The 13,034-nt window shown below is 40.9% G+C and overlaps 1 protein-coding gene across 1 annotated transcript in view; it reads right to left on the reverse strand.

The window, feature by feature from the left end:
• The window catches only part of LOC106674805 (uncharacterized), a 150,944-nt gene that overhangs the window by 71,496 nt on the left and 66,414 nt on the right, over positions 1 to 13,034 (reverse strand). The gene's annotated exons all lie outside the window — the stretch shown is intronic.

Below are 13,034 nucleotides of genomic sequence, written 5' to 3' on the forward strand. Positions count from 1 at the left end.
CACAACAACATTGAATATTTAGTATTTACTGCTGTTTACACTTAGCTAGATTAATGCGATGGTGTTGTGTTTAGTATGTTGCTTTGTTTTTTTTGTTTTTTTTTTTTGCTTGTTTTCTATTCTTCTCTCAACAGGTGATCCAGGAGATTTTTATTTTTTTTCTCCCCCCCTTTCTCACTGTCCCTCTCCCCTTCTGTTTTTCCTTTCCTTCCTCTTTCTTTCTCCCTTTCCTATCCCTCACTCATGTCTGTCCCGTCTGTAACATCTGAAAATAAAATATAATAAATAATAAAAACAAAGCTCGACCAAATGGACCAATACGGCAATGCCACGATGATCCATTTGGCAAAGTAAATCCATTGGGTATCCTTGTTGGTCTTCAGACAACAATTCTGACGGCTAAAGAACCAAATGGGACAGGCAAAAGAAAAAAAAAAAAAAAAAGAAAAAAAAAAGAATTTATTATAAAATATTTTCATTTTAATAAAATATTGTTTAAGTTTGCGGAAGAATCACTTCATTTCAAAGCTCCACGTATAAATAATAAGACATGTAAAACTTCATAAAATAATTCTGTTTTATTAAAAACAGAAACTTTTTTTACTGCTGCCACAAAGATCTGAGCACTGAAACATTCTGCTTTGTTCTTGTACATTATTAAACTCATCTTCAGACTGATTCAGAGGCTGAAGTGTTTTGTGTTTCTTTCATTCTGCTGCTCTGGATTTTGACTCCACTGAACTTCTCTCACAGTCAGTCTGTTGCTCTGTAAAGATGATCATTTTCTCCCAGGTAATCATCCAAAGCCAGAGATAGATGAATGTAAATCCAAACATGTAACCTGTTTATATGAACTGAATTAGACAATTCATTCCTTCATAAAACAAATAAAAGCCTGCGTGATTTAAACACTGATTAGGCAGAAACATCTCTGTAAACACGAACATGAACACAGAGCTGCAGAGAGACAGGATGAGGTGAAAGCTGCGACCCTGGTGTGGTCAGAGGGGTCACGGGTGTTTAGATGTCATCTAAGGAAAGTTTTAATATTTCAATAATATAAATTACACAAGTTTGCAAAATCCACACAGACAAAAGAGATGGTTTCAATAATATAAATACTTTATCTAAAAGATATGCAGCGCAATAAAACAAACACAACATACAAAAAAGACTGCAGCACCATGTTGGCCACAAATCAGCATTAAATCAGAGAAAGTAAAGAGGCTGGATGGAGCAGTAACTCAGCAGGAACACAAAACACTTCAGCTTCACACTCAGAGCTGCACAGTAAAGGAAACCTTTCAGAGTGATGTAGAGTAAAGGAAACATGGAGGGAGGAAACCACCAGCAGGGAGGCCACACCGCTGCTGGCTCGTCCTTCAGTAACCAAACACAGAAACTAAAAAGTGCTCAACAGTCACACATCACATAAAAACATTTAGTCCAAAGCTAAAAGGACAAACATGTTCACCACAAACACTAAACACAGTGTTAAACAGTCACAGTGAGGCTGAGCTGTGTCAGTTTCACCTCTGACACAACAATCACTCATTAAAGGAAACTGCAGAGCTGCACTTCCTGTGGCAGCTCGAATCACCACGATGACTCCGAGCAAACGTCCCTCACACAGAAGCTCAGTTCTGCTTCCTGTGTGATCAGATTATGTTCAGGATGAACTCTGTTCAGGAGGAAACAGTTATCACTGATGATGTTTGAAATAACTTCCAGAAATCCAGTTAGAAGCCAGAGAAGACGAACGTTCGAGCATCATAATTTTTAATGGGACAGGTTACAAAAATGAAACTCTATAAACTCTGAGTGTGACCATGTTTCAGTGTAATGTGCAGCTCAGAGATAACCAGCATCACTGAGCTCAACGTTAAAGTCATGAACTTATTTATGGCTCTGTGTTCTGAATTATTATTTTTTAATAATAATAATCAATAATCAAAGAACACACAGATCAAACTGATTGATCAGCCATCAGAGGAGTCGGATCAATGGAGCTGCTTCTGTTCCTGATGTCCCCTGTTTGATCCTGGACCTGAACTCTCCCTGCAGAGGAGACACAAGACAGTCAGAGACACACACACACACACACACACACACACACACACACACACACACACACACACACACACACACACACACAGAAATGCACAAACCTTTGACTTTGAGCAGCACGGTTTTGTATCTGTAGATTTTTCTGCTCCAGACTTCACAGCTGTATTCTCCACTGTCTCTCTCTGTGAGCTGTTTCAGGGTCAGACTGAGGTCTCCAGTTTTCAGCAGGTCTTCATTCATCTTCGTTCGGTCTCTGTAAACCTGGTGCTGTTCTTCAGGCTGGTAAGAACCATTCTCATACACATAGATCTTCCTGTTGCTTCGGTCCTTCCAGTCCACTTTAGCATCTCCAGGGAGGTTTTCTGTAGTTTTGAAGGGTAGTAGGAGAGACTCCGCCCCCTCCTCCACCTCCACCTGACAGACTGAGAGGACACAAACACAACATGAGCTGTACAGACAGCAGCAGGTTTCAGAGTTGTACAGAAAGCTGAGGGACAGAAGCAGATCAGAGCATAAGAATATTTATTATTCTTATTGTATTTTTCACATTTCTGTTGTACAGTGGTACCCCGCTATAACGGGGTTCACCTTTCGCGGCCTCACTGTTTCGCATTTTTTTTGTGTGCAATTTTGCATGCTTTTTGTAAGTTTTCGCCCCAACAAACAATGTCAACGAAACATTTTGCACCATCAGAGGCACCTGCAGTAGAACCCAAAGGGCAGAGGGAGATGTTAACCATCGCACAAACCATTGGACTTTCGGACATGCTAAAGGAGGTAGAAATTATCGTTTTTTTCGGACCATAAGGCATACCGGATTATAAAAGACATTAAGTGAAACAAAACAGTCAGACAAACTTTACTCAGCTCATTCTTCTTGCTTCCTCCACTTCCGTACCATTGATTAATTAATGTTAAATTCTCTCACAGCTGCTCTATTCCCATGTTCTGGACCTGAAAACAGGGTTTGACCTTTGATTTTATTCGATAAAACTGGACTTATTTTTTACCAAGGTTTGAACTTTGAGAGAGTTTAAACAAGAGAGAAACGTGTGAAAATGTTCATGCCTGTCTGAGATAACTGTATAAAGAGTGTAGTGAGGTTTTTACAGCCTTAAAAGGTCTATAATAATTGCAAAAAATAAAGCTGGCTGTCACGATCCTGGGTCTTTTGACCCAGCATTTTGAGTTTTAGTTTATTTTGATGCTTATGGTTTGTTTAAGTTCATTAGCTTATCTAAGTTCATTAGCTTCACGGATTTCACCTATCGCGGGTTATTTTTGGAAAGTAACTCCCGCGATAAATGAGGGCCCACTGTACAGCACTTTGGTCACCCATTTGTTGTTGTTTTTTTGTTTTTTTAAAGTGCTATATAAATAATTTATGGTGACACGTTTTGTATGTGTGTATGTATGAATGTGGGTCGATAAGATTTGATTTATATATGACTTGGAGAAAGGCGTTTCTTGAAGATGTCTCATCTGAGAAGCTTCTTCAGTTGTAAGTCTATATGGCGTAGAGTCCAAAATGTCTACAGTGGCATCCTCGAAAGACTGACCTTTGACCTTAGGAAGCAGACCTACAGCTGAGTCTGGTCCTGTCAACTATGTCTTCTATGTTTTGCGATGGAATGGCTTTTTCTGACTGAACAAGTAACAAGTCACTTGGATGAGTGACGAAATGTTTCCAACTGAAAACGCTACATCCAGATGAAGAAAATCAACGTTTTGGGAAGTGGCTGTCTGTTTTGAGCACTCCTTGCTGGACTGCACAGCATATACTACGCCGTTTAGTTTTTGTTTGGGAGTTTTTTCCTTGACATGAACCAATTTCCATCAGATTGTGTGGCTGGGTCTGTACACTGGGATGTTGTTCTTGGAGAAGACTGTCTTGAGTTTCTCTAATGCCTGCTACATAATGGATGACAGTGTTCTTCTGTGAACTGTGACCCATGACAAAAGGCAAACAGATGACCCGACACTGAACGGGGGAGACAAACGACTTAAATACACAGAAAGGTAATGAGGGAAATAGAGACACCTGGGCAAACACAGCTGACACAAATGAACATGATGCCACAGCAGAAGCAAAAGTGAACAGACTCAACCTTTAAAATAAAACAGGATACATGGAGAGACGTAACCCGGGACGTGCAAGCTTGACATGAGAGACAGAGAGAAAGAGGGAAACTGAACCACAGGGGACACGAGAAAGAGGGAAAGAGACATGGATATATGCAGACATGAAATACATGACAGACTGGGCTGACACGGAACACAAGGAGAGACAGAACAGGTAAGGGAGATGAGGTCACGAGCAAAGTAAAGTAACTAAAAGTAAAAGGGGGCAGGGATAGCTCAGTATGTAGAGTGGTGGCCCCATGATCAGGGGGTTGGGGGTTCGAATCCACTGAATGGCCACCCTGAGGTACCCCTGAGCAAAGTACCGTCCCTACACACTGCTCCCCGGGCGCCCAATGGCTTCCCACTGCATTCACAGAGTGAATGCAGTGGGCAGAGATATAAATGCAGAGAGGAATTTCCCCACAGCGATCAATAAAGTATACATTAAAACACAGAGGACAAGACAGATTTACACAGACAACGACTCATAAATAAAGAGACATTTATTCAAAATAACACAAGAACTTAACATTATGCCAATATAGCATAAGAAATCAAAAATACTAAATACACTCAAAATTATAGACCCAGCCACCTGACAATGACCCATTATCACATGTTGGCTCATGTGGTGAGGCAAATGCTCAATACCGGTTCAACAGCCCTCTTAAGTTACAATTACCACCAGTTGTAAATAAATGGGACTTTTCACCATTTTGGGGTACTGAACGTTGTCATATGGAATACACACTTCTTTTGTAAGTGTGCCAGATCAAAGGGTTGTTGATTCTTAGATCCAGTGAAAACTCAGGCTGCAACCAGGCATGACCAGTAGCCTGTAGGTTCCTGTTATCTGCAGCTGCTTTTTTTCTCATATGAACAACATTCTCTTACCAGGCAATTCCACTGCATATGGAAATGGCCTTATCTGCCACGTGAGAGTGAATGTCTGAATAACCCTCTGAACGCAAACTGATATGAGCTGCAGCTTCAAAACTGGACTTCTTCAGTAACGTTCCATCAAAGCCAAAATACACTACTGGGAGTTGTTATTTCTTCCAATAAACAAACATGAAGTCCTGATCATGTGAGCACTCTAACAGGAAGAAGAAAGTGAAATTTCCACAGCCAGTTGTCCAGGTCAGAAATGATGACCCTGATTCTATCACTTTGGTGACAATGTCAGAAACAGACATTTCCTTTGAATACAATGTTTACCCTATGTCAGCTTCTCATTAGATGTTTTGAATTGATTGAAAAAGAAAACAAAATAAAAAAATCTGGTCTCTGCTCTGTATCTACAGCACTGACCTCTGACTTTCAGCTCAACTTGTTTCTTCTGCAGGATGTTTCCCTCCCTGCTGTAGATGCTGCAGGTGTAGGTGTTTCTGTTTCTCTCTGTGGGGTATTTCAGGGTCAGACTGAGGTCTCCAGTTTTCAGCAGGTCTTCATTCATCTTCGTTCGGTCTCTGTAAAACCGGTCCTGTTCTTCAGGCTGGTCAGAGCCGTTCTCATAAACATGGGCTTTCCTGACATATCCGTCCTTCCACTCCACTTTAACATCTTCAGGCAAGTGAAGTGTGGTTTTGCAGGGCAGCTGGACAGACTCCACCCCTGAATCCACCTTTACCTGGGGGACTGAGAGGAAAGCAAAGCACAACATGAGCCGTACAGACAACAGCAGCACTGAACATATTTTTCTTTGAATGAATACAATAGAATGGAATAAAATTACTTTATTATCCAAATCTATGGAATGGAAAATTGTCTGCGGTTCACCAAGTCATATATAAATCAAATCTTATCAACCCACATTCATACATACACACATACAAAACGTAAATACAATACAACTTCAACATAGCAATAAAAATATATCAAAGCATCTCATTATTCTGTATACCAATTGCCCTTAACAATCTCTTATACACCTTTTTGCTAGCTAGAGGTTAATATGCAAACCATATAGGGTCTAACTGATCCACTATAGCAGAGATGAGAGGTTTACTTGTCAGTACTTCACAATCCACCGTCAACTGATTTCCCTATTTTTACTTTGTCTTTGTCAGCTTGGATAACAGTATATCCACACAGTTCCAAAGTATCATTACAGTTCAGCTATGTTTCAGTGAAGCAGATCACATTGCTGTGACAAACATCCTATTCATATTTTGGGTGTAGCATTACCTCATCCATTTTATTAAGGATCTCACGTTTGATAGCATGATTATTGAAAGCGGATACCTTCTTCCTTCTGTCCTCAGCCAGTTTCCGATGCCCCCTCGAGAGTCTCGCCTTTTGTTTTAATTTTTTGCTCCATATAATCTTTTCCAATGGCACAACAATATTCACCTCCTTGCAACAATAAGAGGGGAGGGAAGAGGGAAAGCAACATCTGTGTTTGAGACCGGTTAACTTGATTGCAACGTGCCACAACATTGTTGGTGTTTCCTCCAAGTATGCATAGGAAGTGTTACGAAATCAGTTTCACCCTGGTTCTTTTCTATTCCTCGGGCATCCAGAGACGGCACCGGACTCAGTAGTCATTACACAAAACCTTTATTCATCTTCATTCATCTTCAGTTAAGCATGCATCTTCGAGAAGGGGAGATGTGCAAGGCCGGTGTCCCTCTGCAGATCTTCCACTCCTTTGTTTGTTACAGTCAGCTTTATAGAAGCGACCACATCATAAAACCCCCATGGTGTGCTGCAAACTCTGTGTCTGTGTGTGTATGCACGAGCACGTGAGTGACTGTGTGCGCGTACCCGTATGTCTACGTGAGTGCACGTGAGTGATTGTATGCGCGTACCTGTGTGTATGTGTGAGTGTGCGTGCGTCGCAACAGTTAAAGCACTGTGTTACGTTCCCCTAAAAGGGTCCAGGCGGTGAGGGGTAAGTAACAAAAAGTGTCCAGGTCAGAAAAAGGAGTCAAGGAGGCAAAAGGGTTAAATTAAAGAGTTTTATTAAAGTAGCTCAACTAAAAGAGACGGACAAGCTGCTATCACCATTTAAGAAAAACAAACAAAACTCAGGCGTTGGTCAATAAAGTAAAACGTAAGCCAAAAAGAAAGAGAGCAGCTCACTAGCTGAAAACCACCAAAACACAGCTCACTAGCTGCAAACACAACAAACACTCAGCTCACTAGCTGTAACCACACTACTGGCACTCTGGCCCAGAGCTCACCTTTCCCTGGGCTTAAATACTTTTAATTACTGATGTGAGTCAGCTGTGTAACAGGGAAAGGTGGCACCTCAGGCAGAAGAGGTGGTGGGACACGCCCACACAGGCACCTTCAGGAGGAGGCCCTGCTAGGGCCGTAACACACTGGTCGTGTCCAAATTCATGGGCTGCATCCTCCTGAGGCTGCATTTGTAGACCGATTACGTCACAGCAACGCACCGAAGGCTGTTCAAATTCATAGACTGCTCCGAATGCAGCCGACAAATGCGTCCTCCTTTTCCCCGAATTTGAAGGATGAGTCGGGTGTGTCCTTCGTGGCCCACCATATCCCAGAATTCATAGCGCGGCCCAGCCAAACTCCAGTTTCCAGCAATGGCGGCCGCTACTAAGTTTTAAAATTACTCTTACTAATCTTTCTGGGTCACAAAATAAACTTTTAACATATTTTCAGGCGAGAAAGTAGCTGTGTAAACATCAAATATCTGCTCGGTTTATCAATTCAATTCAATTTTATTTATATAGCGCCAAATCACAACAAAAGTCGCCTCAAGGCGCTTCATAGATATAGAGAAAAACCCAACAATCATATGACCCCCTATGAGCAAGCACTTTGGCGACAGTGGGAAGGAAAAACTCCCTTTTAACAGGAAGAAACCTCCGGCAGAACCAGGCTCAGGGAGGGGCGGCCATCTGCTGCGACCGGTTGGGCTGAGAGAAGGAAGACAGGATAAAGACATGTTGTGGAAGAGAGACAGGGGTTAATAACAGATATGATTCAATGCAGAAAGGTCTGTTAATACATAGTGAGTGAGAAAGGTGACTGGAAAGGAAAAACTCAATGCATCATGGGAATCCCCCGGCAGCCTACATCTATTGCAGCATAACTAAGGGAGGATTCAGGGTCACCTGGTCCAGCCCTAACTATATGCTTTAGCAAAAAGGAAAGTTTTAAGCCTAATCTTAAAAGTAGAGATAGTGTCTGTCTGAGCGAGAGCGAAGTGCTCTAATAGGGTGATATGGTACTACAAGGTCATTAAGATAAGATGGGGCCTGATTATTTAAGACCTTGTATGTGAGGAGCAGGATTTTGAATTCAATTCTGGACTTAACAGGAAGCCAATGAAGGGAAGCCAAAACAGGAGAAATATGCTCTCTCTTTCTAGTCCCTGTCAGGACTCTTGCTGCAGCATTTTGGAATAGCTGAAGGCTTTTCAACGAGTTTTTTGGACATCCTGATAATAATGAATTACAGTAGTCCAGCCTGGAAGTAATAAATGCATGAACTAGTTTTTCAGCGTCACTCTGAGACAGGATATTTCTAATTTTAGAGATGTTGCGCAAATGGAAGAAAGCAGTCTTACATATTTGTTTAATATGTGCGTTGAAGGACATGTCCTGGTCAAAAATGACTCCAAGGTTCCTCACAGCGTTACTGGAGGCCAAGGTAATGCCATCCAGGGTAAGAATCTGGTTAGATACCATATTTCTAAGATTTTCAGGGCCGAGTACAATAACCTCAGTTTGATCTGAATTAAGAAGCAGAAAGTTAGCGGCCATCCAGGTCTTTATGTCTTTAAGACATTCCTGCAGTTTAACTAATTGGTGTGTGTTATCTGGCTTCATGGACAGATAGAGTTGGGTGTCATCAGCATAGCAGTGAAAATGTATGCTATGTCTTCTAATGATACTGCCTAAGGGAAGCATGTATAATGTAAACAGAATTGGTCCTAGCACTGAACCCTGTGGAACTCCATAATTAACCTCAGTGTGTGAAGAGGACTCTCCATTTACATGCACAAATTGGAGTCTATTAGATAAATATGATACAAACCACTGCAGCGCAGTACCTGTAATACCTACAGCATGTTTTAATCGCTCTAATAGGATATTATGGTCAACAATATCGAATGCTGCGCTAAGGTCTAGCAGGACAAGCACAGAGATGAGTCCACTGTCAGAGGCCATAAGAAGATCATTTGTAACCTTCACTAAAGCTGTTTCTGTGCTGTGCTGAGCTCTGAAACCTGACTGAAACTCTTCAAATAAACCATTCCTCTGCAGATGATCTGTTAGCTGTTTGACAACTACTCTTTCAAGGATTTTTGATATGAAAGGAAGGTTGGAGATTGGCCTATAATTAGCTAAGACTGCTGGGTCTAAAGATGGCTTTTTGAGTAAAGGTTTAACTACAGCCAGCTTGAAGTCCTGTGGTACATAGCCGATTATTAGAGATAGGTTGATCATATTTAAGATCGAAGAATTAATTAATGGCGGGACTTCTTTGAGCAGTTTTGTAGGAATGGGGTCTAAAAGACACGTTGATGGTTTGGAGGAAGTAATTATTGAAGTTAACTCAGAAAGATCAATTGGAGAAAAAGAGTCTAACTTAATATCAATGGTACTAAGAGTAGCTGTAGATAATATTACATCTGCGGGATGATTACTGGTAATTTTTTCTCTAATGATAAAAATTTTATTTGTGAAGAAGTTCATGAAGTCATTACTAGTTAACGTTAAAGGGATGGTTGGCTCAACAGAGCTCTGACTTTTTGTCAGCCTGGCTACAGTGCTGAAGAGAAACCTGTGGTTGTTCTTATTTTCTTCAATCAGTGATGAATAGTAAGATGTTCTGGCTTTGCGGAGGGCTTTCTTATAAAGCAGCAAACTATTTCTCCAGGCTAAATGATGATCCTCTAGATTTGTGACACGCCATTTCCTCTCCAGATTACGAGTCATCTGCTTTAGGCTACGTGTTTGAGAATTATACCACGGAGTCAGGTACTTCTGATTTGAGACCTTAGTTTTCACAGGAGCTACAGTATCCAGAGTCATACGTAGTGAGGAGGTGAAATTATTAACAAGATAATCGACCTCTGTTGGGGTAGCGTTCAGATAGCTGCTCTGCTCTGTGTTGGTACAGGGCATTGAAGATGATAACAGTGGGTGGATTACATTCTTAAACTTAGTTACAGCGCTTTCAGAAAGACATCTACTTTGATAACTGTAAAAAATCAAACTTGCAGTTGTTGAGCTTACAGCCATTTCTTTCACAATTCAACAATAAAAGTTCAGTTGGCCCATAAACTCAAATACATTAAGGGTTTCAACTAATCATTTAACGTTTTGGAGCAAAAGTTGGTCTCAGATGAAATTTATTGCTGGCAAAATGAATGAATTCAAGTTTTACATGAGTTGAAGCTGTTGGCGCCTTTCTGTGCCTGAGTACGCATGCGCATCTCATATTTTTGGATGCTACGGGGTCTACTTTGCGCTTTTGCAAGGACTGAAAGCCACCTGGCCGTCTGCCTTAATGAGAACGTGAGGCTTTTTATACCAGGAGCTGGATAGATCGTTCATCTCAAGTTTCTAAAGGCAAGTAATGTTTATTTTATTATATCAGACAGTATATGTTTGAACAGTCTCAATTTGTCTTTTAGAAATATCACAACTGAAGTTCTTCGTATTTTTCCGAAACTTAGCATAGCATTACTTTTTTGGCTAAGAAGCCTTGTGGCTTATGGGTATGTGTTTACTATATCATTTAAGATTCCATGTCACAAACTACGTGCCATGTCACAAAACAATGAAAATCCGACAAACTTCGCTACTAAAGAGGCGCGCTCATATCTGACAAGCCTCCGCGACACCCCCTATGCGTATTTCATGAAGTGCAGTCTGTGGCCGCCATACCACCGAACGAAACAAAATAGGCTGGCTCACTCATGACCAACGGCAGCAACCCCCCGCCGCTATTTAAATAAAATAAAGTTCGGGGGCGCCTGCTGCCATGTCGTTTAATTTGTTCGAATCACATTTAGCCAATAAAATGTGTGCTTTAGTTTCTGTGTGAACGGGGTGGTGGAGTCCTCATGGCCAGCGAGCTCCACTAAATGAACTAAATGAAATATGAGATGTGACAATATCGTTTATATCGATATAGTCTATGTTACATTATAATTATACTCGTGGAGCCGCAAGTTTGCCTCTCTTTCGTCCACTTTTGTCTCTACGCTGTGTTACTCCGCCTCTCTCCTTCACTGAACACAACTCCCCCTCCCCCATCGCTTCACCTGCAGGCAACGACAAGATGGACACGGCAGCTATCAAAGAGGAGCTGGTCGGTAAAAAGAAAACATTTGAAGATTACTATTTTAGTGCTGTCAGCGTAAAGTTAATGCCATAACTGCATTAACGGGGCAAATCTCCGTTAACTAGTTACCGCGGATCACCCTGTGCGTGGGGCTGGGTGGCGTTAGTGAGCTAACCGGGCTAAAGCGTTGACGCACGGCCTAAAATCCTTTTATCTCAAAAATCGACAGTCTGCCTTATGTATGAATTCTGGTTGTGCTTACTGACCTCGAACCAATTTTATGTGGTACACAGCTTAAAAAAATATGTCAAAAAATGTTTTGGTACGACTTTGGTAAGCTATGAAGCTGCACTGCTTGATGGATTGTTGGAGCATTACGGCTACCAAGGAGCCTCGCAGAGTGATACGTACTCTGCTTCAACGTAATATTACCATATTATGCGTGTAAGGACCATAAATGGCACCTGTAAGAGACATGGTTACAAAGAGAATTTCAAACTCCAGGCTGTCAGTTGCGCAGTAGAACTTGGAAACAGAGCAGCTGCAAAATCTGTCTTTGTTATTATACTCAGCATCTTTTATTTTACATTTTGACTGCACAATTGTGAGCTTTTTGTTATGCACAAAACAACATTGTTTTGGTTTATTTATGGAGCACCATTAATAAATGCACTGATAATTTAAACAGATGCTTCAGGAGTTTTATCCCACTTATACTCTCAATCCAATGTTTGTCATTCTAAGTTGTAAAACCAATCACACAAAATTACCCTTGGCTTACATAATACATCCCAGTATACTGTTGGTGCATTCCATGTAGAATACAATTTGTTAATAATAAATTAAATAAATTAAACATTTGATGTAATGTATGTTTTGTAAATTATTTGTTTTACTGTGTTTCACATGGCATTTTACAAGGCAGAATCAGCTCACTTTAGTGAGCCAAAAAAATTAGGACAGGAGAAAAAAATTCTTAAGTAATGTCAGGAAGCTGGTATTTTATTTTAAAACTAATTGCTATTTTTATTTATTTAAAGAATTAAAAGCCAACTCCAGACCACTGCTTGTCCTGATTTATGAGGGACTGATGAGTTGGTAAGGAGAGGAATCAGAACAGGAGTGCCTGCCCCCCGCCCCAAACACATTATCAGGTAATGTAACTTTGGTAATTTGAGATTAATTCAGGTTTCTTTTGAATTGTTGACACTGTCCTCTCCTCTCTTCTCATTATAGCTTTTGTATGCAGTGCCAGTTCTGCTCTTTTGTCTGTTCAAGCCAAGAAGTACTCTTAAGACATCACCAGCTACGACATAGAAGAGGATTTCATTTGCCCTGTGTTTACAGTGACTGCGTCTGTTCGTTTAGGACACGAGGGGCATTGAAGTCTCACCTCAGCAGATCACACAACAGGGCTAAGAAAAGGCAGGAGATCTCAACATTTTTTTGTGATTTTGGTGAATTTAAGGAAAACTGCTCACAGCATACATTTATTTCACATATTTTAAGGCACTTAAAAAAAAATCAGACTGTATCCTGTCCTTTCCAAAAATGTGACTATGCTACCAACA

Source organism: Maylandia zebra, linkage group LG3 (assembly GCF_041146795.1).
Source record: "Maylandia zebra isolate NMK-2024a linkage group LG3, Mzebra_GT3a, whole genome shotgun sequence".
In the NCBI taxonomy this organism is placed as follows: Eukaryota; Metazoa; Chordata; class Actinopteri; order Cichliformes; family Cichlidae; genus Maylandia; species Maylandia zebra.